Genomic DNA, 19,617 nt, shown 5'->3' with positions numbered 1-19,617 from the left:
GGCCTTACCTTCTTCTTTAGTTGTGACATCAGCTGATTTCAGTTCCAAAGTCTGTATAAATATCCGTTTAATCTAAACCCATTAGGGTGCGCTTCACTGACGCCTTGTTCCATACTGACTTCAGTTCCTCAGTATGAACCCAAAAATCCACACAAGGAGATCGCATATCATTGACCAGTATTTTGGGAAAGAGTTTTTTACAACCCCCACCCCCCTCCCCTCCACTACCAGCAAAGTACCTAATCTCAGACTGGTTTCCGAAAGAACTATACACCTACACACAACATAATTCTGTATATACATTAATTAAAAAGATTATTATAAAAACGCCATAAACTGTAAGAAGCCTTTGTTGATTTATAAAAGCATGCGATTCTACTGATCGTTCTGATCTTGTACGCAAATGTTAAAACGTGTTCGTTGTGGATATGGTCTCACAGATTACTAGCATATGGCCTCACAGATTACTAGTCTATGGCCTCACAGATTACTAGTATATGGCCTCACAGATTACTAGTATATGACCTCACAGATTACTAGTATATGACCTCACAGATTACTAGTATATGACCTCACAGATTACTAGTATATGGCCTCACAGATTATTTGGACTGCGTCCAGGATGCATGCTCAGTCCTACCCCGTTTTCCTTCTTCATCAATGTACGTGTACTTTGACATTCTTAACTGTGGTAAGCAAGGTGTACATATGTTCCCTACTTCTCCTGTTTGTTGGCTATGTAATATTAGGTCCTGTTCTTGGACAATCTGGGAGAATCGAATAACGGATGAGACTTATCGGTACAGGTAGTAAACAATGATGGTCATGGACCAAGTTCAAAGATATGTGTGTGTGTGTGTGTGTGTGTGTGTTTGTGTGTGTGTGTGTGTGTGTGTTTGTGTGTGTGTGTGTGTGTGTGTGTGTGTTTGTGTGTGTATGTGAGGGTGTGTCTATCGATCACATTTGAATGTTTCTACATTTCCTCTCAGATCCTTGTCTAAAGTGTAACGTCCTTCACACGAACGTCGTTTCCTGCTAAGTGATCAAGGAACAGTACTTACAGTGTGCTGTGCTCCGTCCCCCCCGGGAGTCAGACGACACAGGACTGACCTAGCACTCGCTGCTAAATAGCTATGAACACATACACGTGTAGATACAGACACGTTACTACCTATCTGTGAACACATACATGCGTAGATACAGACGCATTACTACCTATCTGTGAACACATACACGTGTAGATACAGACACATTACTACCTATCTGTGATCATATACATGCGTAGATACAGACGCATTACTACCTATCTGTGAACACATACACGTGTAGATACAGACACATTACTACCTATCTGTGATCATATACATGTGTAGATACAGACACATTACTACCTATCTGTGAACACATGCATGTGTAGATACAGACGCATGACTACCTATCTGTGAACACATACATGTGTAGATACAGACACATTACTACCTATCTGTGAACACATACATGTGTAGATACAGACGCATTACTACCTATCTGTGAACACATACACGTGTAGATACAGACACATTACTACCTATCTGTGATCATATACATGCGTAGATACAGACGCATTACTACCTATCTGTGAACACATACACGTGTAGATACAGACACATTACTACCTATCTGTGATCATATACATGTGTAGATACAGACACATTACTACCTATCTGTGAACACATGCATGTGTAGATACAGACGCATGACTACCTATCTGTGAACACATACATGTGTAGATACAGACACATTACTACCTATCTGTAAACACATACATGTGTAGATACAGACACATTACTACCTATCTGTAAACACATACACGTGTAGATACAGACACATTACTACCTATCTATGGACACATACATGTGTAGATACAGACACATTACTACCTATCTGTGAACACATACATGTGTAGATACAGACACATTACTACCTATCTGTGAACACATACATGTGTAGATACAGACACATTACTACCTATCTGTGAACACATACATGTGTAGATACAGACACATTACTACCTATCTATGGACACATACATGTGTAGATACAGACACATTACTACCTATCTGTGAACACATACATGTGTAGATACAGACACATTACTACCTACATGTGAACACATACATGTGTAGATGCAAACTATTTAGAAGACTGTTAGCGTGATATGCAACAGCAAGTCATGGACGTTGTGCATTTGTTTAGATGGGCCACATGCAAAACTGCCTCTATCGGTGTGCGTTCACTATGTGAAAACAGCCAAGGAATCCAATACCTATCTACCGGGTGCAACAGGACTAGACGTGCGTATGCGAAACACCCTTACCGGTTATTCGTACGGCATGCCGTACGGTATAGTAGAAGAACTTTGCTCAAAGGCTGTCCTCCTCGCACAAACTAATATACGCTCAGATACAGAACACACATAAAGTGTTTACCAATATATTGCCATGAATTATTCAATGTGCTTTCTTCACTGAAAAATCCTGACCCTCCCTTAACACACACCTCCTTACTGACATCTTTGTAGATTCTTCAGTTCAAACACACCAATATATAGCTCTAGTCTATCACTTGCCATAGGTAGAAAAGGCCTTCAAGCGGAACGGCCGCCTTAGAAAGTAGCTGTAAACATACATCTACCTATTGTGCTCATGTTCGTGAACCTGACTGTATCAGACATTGGCGTGTCATCTGTGGGATACATATCAGGTGTTTTGTAACCATGCACAACAACAAACTTTTTTCTCCTTTTGAATCATAACTCCAGCTTTATAGCAGATTCCTGTCCCATGTACGGGGTGGTGATGAGAAGGCTGTGTCTGCAGTGTATGGGCATTCAACATAAACAGAAATAAAGATAAGTCATGACGCACAATATGTCCATTGAGATGACTCGGGTACAAGTGCAGAGTACTAAACATATTGTGTACCATTTCTTTTATTTATGTTTAACAAACCTAGGCACCATATCGTATTTAATCAAAAGTGGGGTTAAGAGGGATAATAATTTTCTCAGGGAAGGTCTGTCCAGTAAAAGAAACGCCTTAGCATTTGAATAACATCAATACCTATATATCAGAACTGAAGCATGTTTCCACCCTTAATACTCTACCACTGATTACGTTTGGCGGATATTATGCTCAAACCAGTTTCTTGTGATTTTAGAAAAGAGTTATGTCGCATTATTTCATAATATAAAATGTCCGGATGAACAAAGCCTGGGTCCCACCGTGTTTTAATAACATCTGATCTTTTCCCCGGTACCCGGGCCCAGTGACGTATGTGAATGTTAATGGGACTCATTGGTACTACGGTATTTGTTGTGATGAGTAATGTAAACCAACATGGCTAAGAAATTACAACGGGGTTTTGTTTTCAATTTGGAAGCTTCATTCAAGACTCCGTATCGTGATTTATGTATGATTTTAAATGTTCGAAGATGTAGAGTTGCTCCTGGCCAGCTTTTCTAACGGAGCGAGTTGTGGCAGAAATGTCAGTGCGACAACTTAGATGAACTCTTAATCTGTAATCAGAGGTCAGACTTTCGATGTGATGATACACGTTTCGCATGCATGGTCTACCCTGATATCGTGCATCTACGTCACATTCTGTTATCTGACCAGGGCCAGCGCTTTCTCGTCTGTGTGCAGATTAGGGCGATGGGTGTAAATTCTAATACAGCCTTGAAACAAGTTACGCATGCAAGCTGATAACGCTCAGATAGATCTTATTTGATTATGTTTACCGCAAGTGTTAAAAAACACCCTGTTGTAGCAACATTTCCCGTCGTGTTTACTAGGTAGGACATTCTGTGTTACTATTTATCCTTTTCCATCTGAACGTGTATGGCAGCGTGTGTACTAGGTAGGACAGTCTGTGTTACTATTATCCTTTTCCATCTGAACGTGTATGACAGCGTGTGTACTAGGTAGGACGGTCTGTGTTACTATTATCCTTTTCCACCTGAGCGTGTATGACAGCGTGTGTACTAGGTAGGACAGTCTGTGTTACTATTTATCCTTTTCCACCTGAGCGTGTATGACAGCGTGTGTGTGTGCATGTGTATGTATGTATGTGCGTATGTAGAGACCCCACGGCAGCCCACTTGTCCAGCTGGAGTAACAACATCCATCACTTCTTTAAGGGGAATGGTTAATGTTTCCAGTGGAGCACTATTTAAACATTTATCTTGTTGCAAGAAATGTTTTGTTTTCGTTCACAAAGGTTTTTAGTGTCTAAGACACGTTCTACAAGCTTGGATACTGTGCAGAAAATCGTTGATACAATGAAAATTCATCTCCCAAAACTGGATTCGTGATAAATACAAGAGTTATGTTTGCTTGTTAAACAAAAGTGAGGACAGCGTTATTGTTTACAAGACGTACCCTTTACAAAACACATTAAACAATCAGTCCGAGGAGAATGGGGTTCTCACAACTGACAGGAGATGTAGGTATGATACTGCTTCATAACGAACATCTACATTCTTGATGATAACCATTTACAACCACTGTCAGCATTTAACTTTCTACAAATGTTTGAAAGAAGGACGATTTATGTATGATTTAATTCTTTCTTCAACGTGTATATAGCATGCATTTGTATGTACCTTAGAGATTTATTTCATCGCTACTGAAATGTTTTAAAACTGTGTTATTTGGCTGGGCGGTACTCTTATATTGTAACAATATGCTTAGTTGCATGCGTCACACATTTATGCACTATTTATCTCTCTTATCTCCCCACTTCTCTCTCTCTCTCTCTCTCTCTCAGTCATGGGTGCTAAAATCTGGATCAAAACCTCGAACGAAAACAAAGAGATCCAAGCGGTGAAGATAAATGAATGTAAAGTATCGATTTTAAAATCAATACATCAAAAGATGATAAACCACAACAATTTCTCTAAATGGATTCTAATATCACTTTTATCTTTTTTTGTTTGTAAAATAAAGTAGCTTCTATGATCATTTCTCGTGCAATAAAACTTCACTAAAAATCAGAAGGGTTCACGTATGGGAGATATAAAGGCGAAACAAGAAAATATGATCTTCTCTTTCAGAAAAGAACCTTAGCAAAATTAAAAGCTAACAGCTAACATGTGATACTGATACTAAAGATGAACACACAGTGCCGAACTCGCGGTGGCTGAATGGTTTACTTAGGCGGCTGACTTTCTCTGCTGGCGATTAGATGCCTAACTCTGATGGTGCGGGTTCGAATTTCGGATGGGACTCAACCCAACAAAAGTAGTAGAGTCTTTACGACGTTATCCCAGATATATGCTTGATAGTAAATATGGTGGAATTGTCCCATAGTAAAAGGAGTAATACAAGCTCAGAAGCTTCGATGATAAGACGTACCATGATAACGATACATGTACTTAGTTTTTTAAATACTGTATACGTCAAAATGTTTGTGACGTAAACAATAAACAAAACAGAGTGTACGTACTACTACATATTAATAATGTTTTTGACACAGAGTTTGTACCATTTTTGTGTTTCGTTTTGCAGAAAAGTACTTTTTAATCAAAATAAATTGTACAACCCCCTCACATCTTGAACCGGAAACATACGCGTAGGACACAGTTTGTTACAGGCGATGGCATAAGAAAGGTACATATGATATATGACGGACTTCAGTGACAGGCTGCTCCTTATTTGTAAAGTACGCATTGTGTAAAATCCAGCCTCCTCAACTTCTTTTGTAAAACCCAGTCGTCTCACTTACATTGTGAACTCCAGTGCATTCAGAAATGCTGCCAGTAATACCATATTCAAAAATACAAATTACCAATTCATTTTAACCTCTTTCTCTTATTAAACACCCAAATATTCTCGAAAATAATACCAGATTATCAGGGAAAAAACGTACCTATTAGGGCGACCATTTCAACAAAATAGAACATTTTATTACGTATGTAAATCCATGAAACAGATCGTGTAGCTTGCAATCTAATAATATGTGTAGTATACCACAAAGGTTCAATTTTAGAAGTGACTTTTGGCAAAATATGAGATAACGTTAACATTCACGCCCTGTCCTCTTCTGTCATTTTCTCATCTCATGGTGAGTTTAACATCGAAACATTCACGCATCTTTGTAGGTAAAAGAAAAACAAATTTATATAAATATTGACGTGTTATGAAACAACTACTAAAATATGTGTTGATATGCTCCAGACTATCATCCCTTACAGTGATACTGCTTCAGTGTGATCCACGTGGCGTACAATAACACACACTTGCTTTGATAACCAGTAGATGCTGTCAAGGATGGATAGAAACACATTGTGGATAGAGTCTTTGTCCTACACGTTTTAACTATCTATTGGCTGGAGATTCAAGAACCCATAGTTGTCCCACCAGTCATAGGTGGTGATCAGCAGTAAACATGCGGGTCAACATGTTCGTCACAGGTTGTTTCAAACCTTCCATTATCTTCGTAAACAGAAGCGAGCAGTAAACAATCTTTTTCATATGTTGCACCAACTGCCGCTCAGCTGCTGACACAGAATAGACTGAACGTTCACATTGCCCTGTATAAGTAAACCTTGGTCACGCCCTCATTTACCCAGAGCTATTTCCCCAACCTCCGCACCTTACACACTGTGTCTCCCCTAAATCAGGGGTGAAAGCCACAGTCAGGTTCCCAGGGTGGTCACATACTGGTACACGGGTAGAGTCACCGCTGTCCTGGTGACTGTGTTCATGTTGGGGACTTGTTTGGCAGGTCTCTGTCTTATATGCCACTGGAAATAAATTAAACACCTATCGTCAGCCAACGTGCATTATCACTGGACATTACACTGTAAATATGTGGCCCGGTCCAACCAGCTGCATATGTGTACCTTGTGAGGATGAGTTTAATACTCCCCATGGAGTTGAGTTGGTGGAAACATTGCCACAAAAAGACAACGGTTGATCAGCAGATTCTGTAGCCTATTACTTTCGTTGGAAATATAATCTATATGTGACAAACAAAAACAATACTAAAGCACACTTAGTACTTTTCTAGAATATATTTAATTATTTAAAACACAGTGGGTTTATCTTCGCTCAGCCAACCTCTGTGCTGTAAGAACACCAGGTGTTGGTGGTGATATTGTCCATGGCGGTATCCAGACCTAAGCAATGTCGCTGGATGCTCTAATACGCCCATTAAACACAACAGGGAGGCTGACAGAAATTCTGCAGCTGACGTACATAGTGACAACCGAAAGGTCCCTGAAAAGATTTTATGACGTAGAAAATATGTTTTATGACAGATGAAGATAGAAAAATGGGTTGTGTATGGAAAATTCCTGCATCATTCTATGTGGTAGGAAGGTGTGATGTCACCTGGCTGAGTGTAGGGTTTCCACACACTGGTGTTGATGGCTGATAGTGTTGGATGGTTCACAGACAGCAGACACAGTCTACAGTAGTAATTACCTTGTTTCATCTCTCAGCGATATTCCAGCCACCTGTCCAAGGCTTGTAAATGTCGAATCTGACCTAGAGAAACCGGTAGCCGACTGCATGAGCATCGCCCGTCCCAATGCCATGTTACAATATTCACAAGGCTATTGTGTTCAATCTAAAGCTAACATCCAATGACATTTCACATCACGAGTAAACATCATACTGTGTACATGTGCAGAAAACAAGTAGACAAGATCGTATCAGTACATGACTTGCTGTAGGCAACAGGCTATATCTGTTAACACAAGAAGAGAGATCCATACATTGTCATTGGGTGGAATGCTAATCACGACCGTTACAAACCAATATTTGGACGACAGATGAGAGGGATGACTGAAGCTGACCAGAGAGGATATACCGTTTTGACGGACCACACAACAGCTTGGACCGATGAGTGCACCCGGATGGCATGTTGATTGGTGACTCGCAATTATCACGCATCAGCTGATAGCACCAAAGGCAAATGGTGACGTCAAGATCTGCTGGATGCCAGGGTAACCATTTTGACCACCAGCATGATGCTGACGCTGGAAAATGTCATGTTGATATTATCTTTCTTGTCTTGACAAATGTATACATTTAATTCTCAGTGAACACATAATCGAAACACTTATTATGGGGGTACATGTATTTGTAATCTACCATTTCCAGATATTAAAGGTATATAAGTCTTTACGGTGCACCATCAATTCGTACTTTATAGCTTAAACAGCTAAAAGTAGCACCAATAACACCACTGACCTGGTAGCGAAGTCAGACGTCTGCAAATGTTTGTGAACATGATACCATCACCAGACACCATGTATATCAGCACGCATGCGCCTGACTGGCACAATGCCCGGATGAGCGGTGTTCATCATGACTGGTATCGGGATCAAGCGGATCAGTTTTTTGTTTTCTCTGTAAATCATGTCCTGTCTATACGTGGCATGAACGAGGTATTTACATTTATGTACTGTAGACTGTACACGAAGTCTACGGAACGAAGTGAATAAAGTCCTTTTGTAGTTTGTAAAAAAATACAACAAAGATACTATTTGAGTAAATACCTTTTGTTCCACACTGTCAGCATGTGCTGCGTCCTAGCACGTATTGACTGTGCGCACAAAAGTCGTTTTACGCCACAGGTTATACTCCACACCGACTGTCAGGCAGCTGTGGGCAGGTCGGGGGTGAGACCAGAGATTGAGATCAGGTGGTGAGAATACAGAGTGAGACCAGATATTGAGATGAGAGGGTAAGACCAGAGTTTGAGACCAGGGGGTGAGACCAGAGGATAAGGTCAGATATAGAGATCAGACGGTGAGACCAAAGGATGTGATCAGAGTTTAAGACTTGAGATTGAGATTACGGGGTGAGACCAGAGACTGAGATCAGAGGGTTAGACAAGAGAGTGAGAGCATGGGTGATCCACTATGTCAGGCTAAGCACTGCCTATACCCATCAGGTTTTACAGTGATGGATTTCATTGTCTCGTGAATCACTCCTGTCACCCATGCGTGTTTCCGTGTAGGCTTCCAGGAAGATATATTCCCTAGTTCGTCCTAGGGCTCTACTGGATCCCATCACTCACACCCCCAGTTATTGTACCCATCCATCCATCTACTCCTACAGTCAGTAACTTACCCACACACAAACCATTACCCCACTGTGTTCTGTAGTACATCTGTATAGCATCCTATGACCCTGTGTTCTACAATATATCTGTACAGCATTCTGGATGTTATGACCCTGTGTTCTGCAGTATATGTGTATAGCATCATGTGACCCTTTGTTGTGCAATATATCTACTTAGCATCATGTGACCCTGTGTTCTGCAGTATATGTGTATAGCATCATGGATGATGTGACCCTGTGTTCTGCAGTATATGTGTATAGCATCATGTGACCCTTTGTTGTGCAATATATCTACTTAGCATCATGTGACCCTGTGTTCTGCAGTATATGTGTATTGCATCCTGGATATTGTGACCCTGTGCTCTGCAGTATATGTGTATATCATCATGGATGATGTGACCCTGTGTTCTGCAGTATATGTGTATAGCATCCTGGATGATGTGATGCTGTGTTCTGCACTATATGTGTATAGCATCATGGATGCTGTGATCTTGTGTTCTGCAGTATATGTATATAGCATCCGGGATATTGTGACCCTGTGTTCTGCAGTATGTCTGTATAGCGTCCTGGATGATGTGACCCTCTCTGCAGTGTATGTGTATAGCATCCTGGATGATGTGATACTGTGTTCTGCAGTATAGCTATATAGCATCCTGTGACCCTGTGTTCTGCCGAATATCTGCATATCACCCTGAATGTTATCGGTCCTGTCACCTGCTGCCGACTTGCAGTAGCACGCCGTGGGTCGTCCAGACAAACGCACTTGTCATCATGCAATTTGGATCAGTACTAATCTACTGAAGGTCAGTAGGGTCAGCTAGTGTTAGCTCATCACAGTATGGCTGACACTGAGTGACGCAACAACAAGACTGACGACACACGTGTTGGTCACCTGTCACTTCGTGAAAGGGACGAGGTTATTCAGATCAGACCATATGATAACTGATTAACACTAAACGCATACCCATGGTTTCCGGACCATAGGCACATAGTGACCGGAAGTGTTTGAAATGAATGCACAATGCCATTTTAGAAATTGGTCAAACGTAACATGTCATATTTGAGGTGCTAACTTGGCTAGGAAAAGGTGGCATTCAGAAAGTGGTCAGATCTAACATATGTTATATCTGAAATAAAAGGTTACATCAGACCACCTTCTAAAGTGAATTGTGCATTGAAATCTTTCGGCCTTGGGAGCCGTTCCATATTACGTTTGTCGGTGGTGTACACTAAACCCGTGGTAGGGACAAGCAGTTGTTTGGCTCTCATGTCGGGAGTGGGCGATTGAATGACTTTTAGTTTTACGCCGCTTGTAGCAGTATACTCCCAATAACACGACACGGAACACCAGAAATGGGCTCCACTTACTGTCCACAGTGACGAATCCAACCCTGGTCTTCGGCGTGACTAAGAGAAGCTTTCATCACTGGGCTACCCCATGGCCACTCGTTTGTATGATGGAACACTCCAAAATACTTGGAATCTGTACTTTGAGAAAGTGCAGTCACAGCTGTAACACGTGTTACAATGTTTGATATGTCACGTATTTATTCTCATACATATGAACTTGCTTGAAAGTGTGGCTCATTCCTATCTCAGTCCTACAAATGGTACTGTTGTGGAAGCACTCACAAAGGTGGCGCTGAAGGTCATGCACAGCCTTCATAAGACACCAGCTTAGATAAGATCAGGCCAAGAGTATGACAGATTAAATCAACGCATAAGGTCGAGGTATGGTGAATGGTGTGTGTGACAGGGGGCCATGAGTCACTGTTTAATGACAGTTTAATGTTGTCCTGACCCATATGCCCTGGCACCACCTGAAGCCAGTGCCACACTCACAGGACAACATATTTAACACCGAAAGAAACGATAAACAAACAGATTCGTTTACTCATTCAAGGATACCTGTAAACATAGCATACCGGCTCATAATACTTACATTTACAACTAGAGGAAGAAGAGGAAAAGGAGGAAGAAAAGGAAGAAGATTGCTGTATCCTCCAGTAGTAAATCGCCATCAACAACATCAACTTCAAATTATGTGCAGCAACCTTGGCACGCTTGAAATAACTGGGTAAATTCTTGCTTTGATCGTGAGTCTTGACATGCGTTACTACCAGACATATCCAACACACAACACTGAAAAAGCACCAGTAAGAAATCTGGAGGTCGGTTTGAGCAATAAACAGGTTTATTTAGGGATAGATGTATTGAGAAGACAAATAAGAAAAAAAAGAAAAACTAATACCACACAATGATTACATTTCCATAATCAGTGTATGGAAGACTCCTGGTTTCAAAATGAAAAGCAAACATGCCATCATTTAACCATTGAGTCTTTGAACAGTGACCTTGGGGACTTTAGCATTCCACAACAAACGCAGGGAATCTTTAAGATGGCGACGAACAATATGGCAATCTTGCTGAGTTGTCGTTACGCGCAGTTGACTCCGTCGTATTGGATCTGTGGTGGCTCCTGTCTGCTGGTATCAGACTCGTGGTCTCAGGATGGTAGGATGGTGGCACTGAAACCGGTGCGCAACAGCCAACGCTTTTTGACATGCCAACTTGATGTATTCACGTTTGTCCTCTGTCGTAGCATCCCTTGTGTCAGGACCCTATACGTCTACAGAAACACGTGATGTGGAGTTCGTTTTGTCTGTTCTGCATACTTTGTTAAATGACGCCGCTAACGGAGGATTTAGGGATGGGTCTGATGAGTGGCTCTTCATCATGTTATATCATTCGCTGATATATTTTCATAAGCCGTAAGCCAGAATATAAATACACCCATTTCATTCATATGCGTAATAGCATGTGCAAAAGTACACAATAAAAATCACAGTATAACTAAAATAGTGTTAACATTAATCATACCACGACCTTCAGAATGTATTGGCTATATAAACGGTTAGGAGAGGGGGGAGTGTAGTGGACTCTGTGGTCAGACATGTCCTTCCAACTAGCCAGTCAGGACTCGTTCCTTACTACAGAAAATTTTGACATTCACATGCCATAGTAAATACAATATCCTCCAGCCCGCTCTATTTGCCGTAAACACTACGGGGCTAGAGAAAGTACAAAGGCTTGATCTGACTGACAATCCAGGCTGCTAAACACATATAGTGCAGAACACAGGATCACATCATCCATGAGGCTATACACATATACTGCAGAACAAAGGGCCATATCATATCATCCAGGATACTATACACATATACTGCAGAACACAGGGTCACATCATCCATGATGCTATACACATATACTGCAGAACACAGGGTCACAGGATGCTATATAGACATACTGCAGTTAATTTACGAGGAGGTCAACATGCTATTAGGACATAAATTTGGTATTTGATACATTTATCTAAGAAATCTCGATTGAACAATTACAACTTTATCACGGGATATATATTTGTGTCAGCTGTATTATAGCGATACATTCCAGACCTATAATAGGTTGCAGCTATTGGAGAATTGACAAATATACCGAAATCTGGTTCGCACTTACGTAATATTCGAAAATGTTAGTCATAGAATTTGTAGAAGTACTGAAGCCAGTGAACTGCAAGTCCTATTCATCGTGATCTAGATAGGTATCTAGATAGGTATCTAGATAGGCATAAAACAAGCTCCAGTGACCATCAAACACGGCACTTTGTGCAAGCATTCCTTGTTGGTTTCTGTTCTCTACACATATGACAAGAGAAAACTGGCATGGTCCCACTGCCGGAGCAGAGAACTGTACTTTACCGGGAACGTGTAATCCCAAATATGACAAGTGTGGTATTTGACCACTTTCTGACGGCTTTGTACATTCAAATAGTTTCATTGGTTTGCTATACAGTCTACGTTTGTTTTATAACATGAAATGAGCTGTTAAACATACACAGCGAAAAACAATAACATTTTGCGTGCACATTTGATAATTGCTGCTTGCGAGAATGACCTCGGGCTCTGCTGTAATCCTCTCTTTGTTTTCAAGACGCACAATCTGGTTAAAGACTTCAAAAAGTGGCAAGTAGATTCCTTGGTGTGTGGAGCCGTGTTACACCCCCGGGCTTGTTGTGGTTCACACCCAGGCGATGCCTACAGGAACCTCTACAACCAGCTGACAGAAGGTAATGTTGCTCGAGGTCTTTCATGTCCGCCGCTCGGGTTGTCACCTTTACCTTGTAGTGACCATGCTGTAACAGATCGGCGCTGTTGGACATTGTACGTCATTCATGGCGGTAGTTCCAAGCAAATGTTTGTTTATTGGTGGCAGTATTCAGCTGTGTGGACTCAGCGCTACACAAACAAAGCACTTGTCATAATGAAGAATTAGGCAACACTGTTTTCATATACACACAGTTATTGCGTGACGAAATTAGTTTTGGGTAATTTACTCTACACATTAAGACCAAAATGTGGAACAAAAGCTAGCATAATTAGGTATTTTCGAACTGATGTTTAACATGATCGCTAACTTTGACCCAGTGTCTTTCACTTATTGAGTTTTCACTGAATAGTCGATGAAAATGGGGCTTTGTTAAAAGTGAAACTTAACAAAAATTACTTTATTCTCAATTACGTGACTAGTTGAGATGTAGTGAGACAGCTGCTCGTTGTAGGCTTCTCTTCGTGAAGGTCTAGTGACATGAACCTGTCTCCTCCCTGTTGCGTCACTTAAGCGGTTACCTTTAGTATTGTAAATATTCCTAATAAGCAGCCCTTTATGATCAACAACATGAGACGTTACCTCATACGATGACTAAACGGTACTGCCATGATCTGCTTAATGCCGACTTGTTATTGCCATGCTTTTAAACCTGGATACATATAGAGCCGAATCAACATCGCATACATGGCACATGGGAGAACTGATCTGTCATAGATGCGATTTGGACGTTAGTTAAAAGTGTTCACTGCTTCAGGACGTCAAGTCCATCTTCTCTTATCGATGTCAGGGTATCTAAAGTATACTATCTTCAGGAAACCTGCGGTGTGAGACAGTATCGGGCTGTCAAACGCGCCGCTAAATCTTCGTGTGTAGTTTTGTGGTGATTTCAACATTGCGATAAACCCTACTTACTGTTAAAATATAAACTCACTTATCCTGGCGTTTGTCTTCACCAGTTGAAACATCATCTCACGCGGCAATAGCTGTAACAAAGCATATGAATATGTAACTAGGAGAGATAAAAACATAGCTGTGCACCCCATGCGCCCCCATCCCCAACACACACAGACACAGACACACCCAGACACAGACACAGACACAGACAGACAGACACAAACACACACACAAACACACACACGCACGCACACACACACACGCACATATATACACACAATATGTAACCAGAATGCGTAAAGCAAATTTGTGATAAAGCATTAATATATAGCTTGGAGAGACAAAGCATAGCTGGGCCCCAGCCTAACCCCCTCTTCCAGGAATATGTAACCAGAAGGCAAAAAGAATATTTGGAAACAGTATGAATATGTTGCTTGGAGATATAAAGCATGTATGTATAGGTCATGAATATGTAACTAGGAGAGATAAAGCATGTATGTGTCCCTCATGAATATGTAACTAGGAGAGATAAAGCATGTATGTGTCCCTCATGAATATGTAACTAGGAGAGATAAAGCATGTATGTGTCCCTCATGAATATGTAACTAGGAGTATGAATATGTTACTAGGAGAGATAAAGCATGTATGTGTATCTCATGAATATGTAACTAGGAGTATGAATATGGTGCTTGGAGATATAAAGCATGTATGTATAGGTCATGAATATGTAACTAGGAGAGATAAAGCATGTATGTGTCCCTCACGAATATGTAACTAGGAGAGATAAAGCATGTATGTGTCCCTCATGAATATGTAATTAGGAGAGATAAAGCATGTATGTGTCCCTCATGAATATGTAACTAGGAGTATGAATATGTTACTAGGAGAGATAAAGCATGTATGTGTATCTCATGAATATGTAACTAGGAGTATGAATATGGTGCTTGGAGATATAAAGCATGTATGTATAGGTCATGAATATGTAACTAGGAGAGATAAAGCATGTATGTGTCCCTCATGAGTATGTAACTAGGAGAGATAAAGCATGTATGTGTCCCTCATGAATATGTAACTAGGAGAGATAAAGCATGTATGTGTCCCTCATGAATATGTAACTAGGAGAGATAAAGTATGTATGTGTCCCTCATGAATATGTAACTAGGAGAGATAAAGCATGTATGTGTCCCTCATGAGTATGTAACTAGGAGAGATAAAGCATGTATGTGTCCCTCATGAATATGTAACTAGGAGAGATAAAGCATGTATGTGTCCCTCATGAATATGTAACTAGGAGAGATAAAGCATGTATGTGTCCCTCGTGAATATGTAACTAGGAGTATGAACATGTTGCTAGGAGAGATAAAGCATGTATGTGTATCTCTTGAATATGTAACTAGGAGAGATAAAGCATGTATGTGTATCTCATGAATATTTAACTAGGAGAGATAAAGCATGTATGTGTCCCTCATGAATATGTTACTAGGAGAGATAAAGCATGTATGTGTCCCTCATGAGTATGTAACTAGGAGAGATAAAGCATGTATGTGTCCCTCATGAGTATGTAACTAGGAGAGATAAAGCATGTATGTGTCCCTCATGAGTATGTAACTAGGAGAGATAAAGCATGTATGTGTCCCTCATGAATATGTAACTAGGAGAGATAAAGCATGTATGTGTCCCTCATGAATATGTAACTAGGAGAGATAAAGCATGTATGTGTCCCTCATGAATATGTAACTAGGAGTATGAACATGTTACTAGGAGAGATAAAGCATGTATGTGTATCTCTTGAATATGTAACTAGGAGAGATAAAGCATGTATGTGTATCTCATGAATATTTAACTAGGAGAGATAAAGCATGTATGTGTCCCTCATGAATATGTTACTAGGAGAGATAAAGCATGTATGTGTATCTCATGAATATTTAACTAGGAGAGATAAAGCATGTATGTGTATCTCATGAATATGTAACTAGGAGAGATAAAGCATGTATGTGTCCCTCATGAATATGTTACTAGGAGAGATAAAGCATGTATGTGTCCCTCATGAGTATGTAACTAGGAGAGATAAAGCATGTATGTGTCCCTCATGAGTATGTAACTAGGAGAGATAAAGCATGTATGTGTCCCTCATGAGTATGTAACTAGGAGAGATAAAGCATGTATGTGTCCCTCATGAATATGTAACTAGGAGAGATAAAGCATGTATGTGTCCCTCATGAATATGTAACTAGGAGAGATAAAGCATGTATGTGTCCCTCATGAATATGTAACTAGGAGTATGAACATGTTACTAGGAGAGATAAAGCATGTATGTGTATCTCTTGAATATGTAACTAGGAGAGATAAAGCATGTATGTGTATCTCATGAATATTTAACTAGGAGAGATAAAGCATAACTTTGCCCACCACCTTGAATTTGTAACTAGAAGGCGATTCATTAGAACACAATAAACAGGAAAATGTTTTACATGTCCACATAGATTGGGGCCCAAACACCACCACCCCTAACCCATGTGTTAAACACAATGTTTTATCAGTTGAACACAGCCCTGGTATGGCTTGTTATTCTGGTTCTGTATCTGATCATTATGTTCTAACTTCTTTGTGGTCTGTTCTGTTCAATGTTGTTTTTTATTTAAGACGGTTCTTCCGTCATATAACGAGGAACCCACGTGTCTGTATCAGGGAGGAGTATGAGAAGAATGTGACTTGACCAAAACATACTGACCTGTTACAGCTCAGAGACAGCTAACATCTTGCAATTCTGCAAGGTTACCAGGTCAAATGTCGTGATGGAAGACAGGTGAGGGTAGGAGACATTCCAGTGTAAGGTGCTAATTGGGCAAGTAAAAGCAATCTATCTCGACAATCCTCCACAGGAGAACAGCGTCACGCTCAAAGTCTTGTAGTTACCTACAGATCGGCGGTCATATCTACAACGCTTTGCCGTCGATGTCAATGTCCGCAATGCCGCCTCGTTGTGAACGTTGTGGCTGAACTGTAGATACAAGTAGATCTGTTTTTATAGAAGTGCGTTTGATCTGTACCTATCTGTTGTCAGACATGTGTGCTAGATCTGTACCTATCTGTTGTCAGACAAGTGTGCCAGATCTGTGGTAGATCTGTACCTATCTGTTGTCAGACACGTGTGGTAGATCTGTACCTTTCTGTAGTCAGACGAGTGTGGTAGACCTGTACCTATCTGTTGTTAGACGAGTGTGCTAGATCTGTACCTATCTGTTGTCAGACAAGTGGGTTAGACCTGTACCTATCTGTCGTCATGTTAGACAAGCGTGGAAGAAGTGTGCCTATCTGTTGTCAGACAGGTGTGGAAGAACTGTACCTATCTGTTGTCAGACAAGTGTGGAAGAACTGTACCTATCTGTTGTCAGACAAGTGTGGAAGAACTGTACCTATCTGTTGTCAGACAGGTGTAAGTGAACTGCATCTACCTGTTATCTGACAGGTGTGGTAGAACTGTACATATCTGTCATAGGGTCATGCAGGATTTCACAAAGTTCACAACAGAGCAATAGAAAAATTGGCAAGGCCAAAAATAATTCAACTAATTATACAGTTTAAAAATATTACACTAATACTTCACAGATTCCTTATTGGAACTGGAAGGTTTATAAACCAATATGTCACTCACTGTTGAAATCACACTGACAGTATTTGAAGGTTTATAAACCAATATGTCACTCACTGTTGAAATCACACTGACAGTATTTGAAGGTTTATTAACCAATATGTCACTCACTGTTGAAATCACACTGACAGTATTTTAGGGAGGTATACTTTTGATACTTAAACCATATTTACGTAACAGTCCACCATTCGAACATTTGTTACATCAGCTTTAACCTTGACACAATCTACATGAAAACCTCTATGAGACTGGACTTGATTAGTGTCGTTCATATATGCTGTTCATTCTTAAACATGTTATCAGGTTGAATCTGCGTCTGTGCTCAATCATCCATCTCTGCAAACACGCTATTTACACATGATCATTGGCGGACTTCTCCTAGGGATGTAGAGCAAGGTCGAAGTCCTGTATTCAAGATGAAACTCCGGGGACGTCTTTACTACATGCAAACCTCCTTCATGTTAGTTATCTGCAGTGCAGTGGTGGATGCTTGGGTCAACCAGTGAGATCTATGTAGATCACACTTGAATCAACCAGTGCGGCCTGGATCACACTTGAATCAACCAGTGCGGTCTAGATCACACTTGAATCAACCTGTGCCATATGGACCAGCCAGTGATCAGCCAGTGCGAACCAGTGATATCTATGTAGATCATTGTTGAGTCAACCAGTGCGGTCTACATCACACTTTAATCAACCAGTGCGGTCTGGATCACACTTGGCTCAACCAGTGCGACATGGACCAGCCAGTGATCAGCCAGTGCGAACTGGATCATGCTTGGGTCAACAAACTAGGTCTGAATCACCCTTGGGTTACCCAGTGTTGTCTACATACGGCCAATATTCAGTAGCCCTTCTTTGTCGTAAGAGGCGACTAACCGGGTCGGGCGCTCAGGTTCGCTAACTTCGTTGACACAAGTCGTCGTATTACAACTTTGTAGATCGATGTTCATGCTGTTGATCACTGGGTTGTTTGTTCTCGACTCGATTACCGACAGACAACCGACATATAGCCAAAATATTGCTGAATATGGCGTAAACCTAAACTCAGCTAGCTGGCTCCAGCCACAGTCTGTGACAATTAATCGTCTGGGTGCTGTAGTACTCGTACGAAACGTCAGTTATTCCTTAACTTCTTCTGACCAGTATGTCTTACCAGTAACCCTGGTTACATTGCATTTACTCCACATTGTATGGCTAACATACTTTTTATTGGGTGTTGAATACATGAACTTACTGTACAACAGTATGAGATATCTTGGTACACATGCTGTAGTGGGTTCGAGTTACCCATGATCACCTCAGTGAACTCATTGGTAGAGGTCCTTCAAGGATGGCCTTCACAGTTGACAAAGTGAAAGACCATTTTTAGATAAAAAACAAAACAAAGCAAAAATAATTAAGTAAAACAAATAAACACGTAGATTAAAAATAAGAAAAATAAATTAGTAAACAGATTTATAATTAAGTGAAAAGAAATAAAAGAAATAAATATATAGAGACAAAACAAACAAAAAAATGTAATAAATAAACATATAAAAGAGTAACTTACTTAATACTAACTGTACATTAATTCACACATTCACAGCAAAACATATATTCCCGATTACTAGATCAGTTTTCTTCGCTAGTTAAGTTTCGATACATGGCCCATTTTCTTTAAAAGTAATTAAGCACAGCTTTTTTTACTATGTCGCGCTTTTTCTATCAAATAATAGTATCTTAATTCTTCCTTGAAATGGCTCACCCCCACAGAATGTGTAGAAGTTATTTACAACAGTATTCCTTTCA

Source organism: Haliotis asinina, chromosome 14 (assembly GCF_037392515.1).
Source record: "Haliotis asinina isolate JCU_RB_2024 chromosome 14, JCU_Hal_asi_v2, whole genome shotgun sequence".
Classification (NCBI taxonomy): domain Eukaryota; kingdom Metazoa; phylum Mollusca; class Gastropoda; order Lepetellida; family Haliotidae; genus Haliotis; species Haliotis asinina.
Note: the sequence above shows the minus strand (reverse complement) of the source record.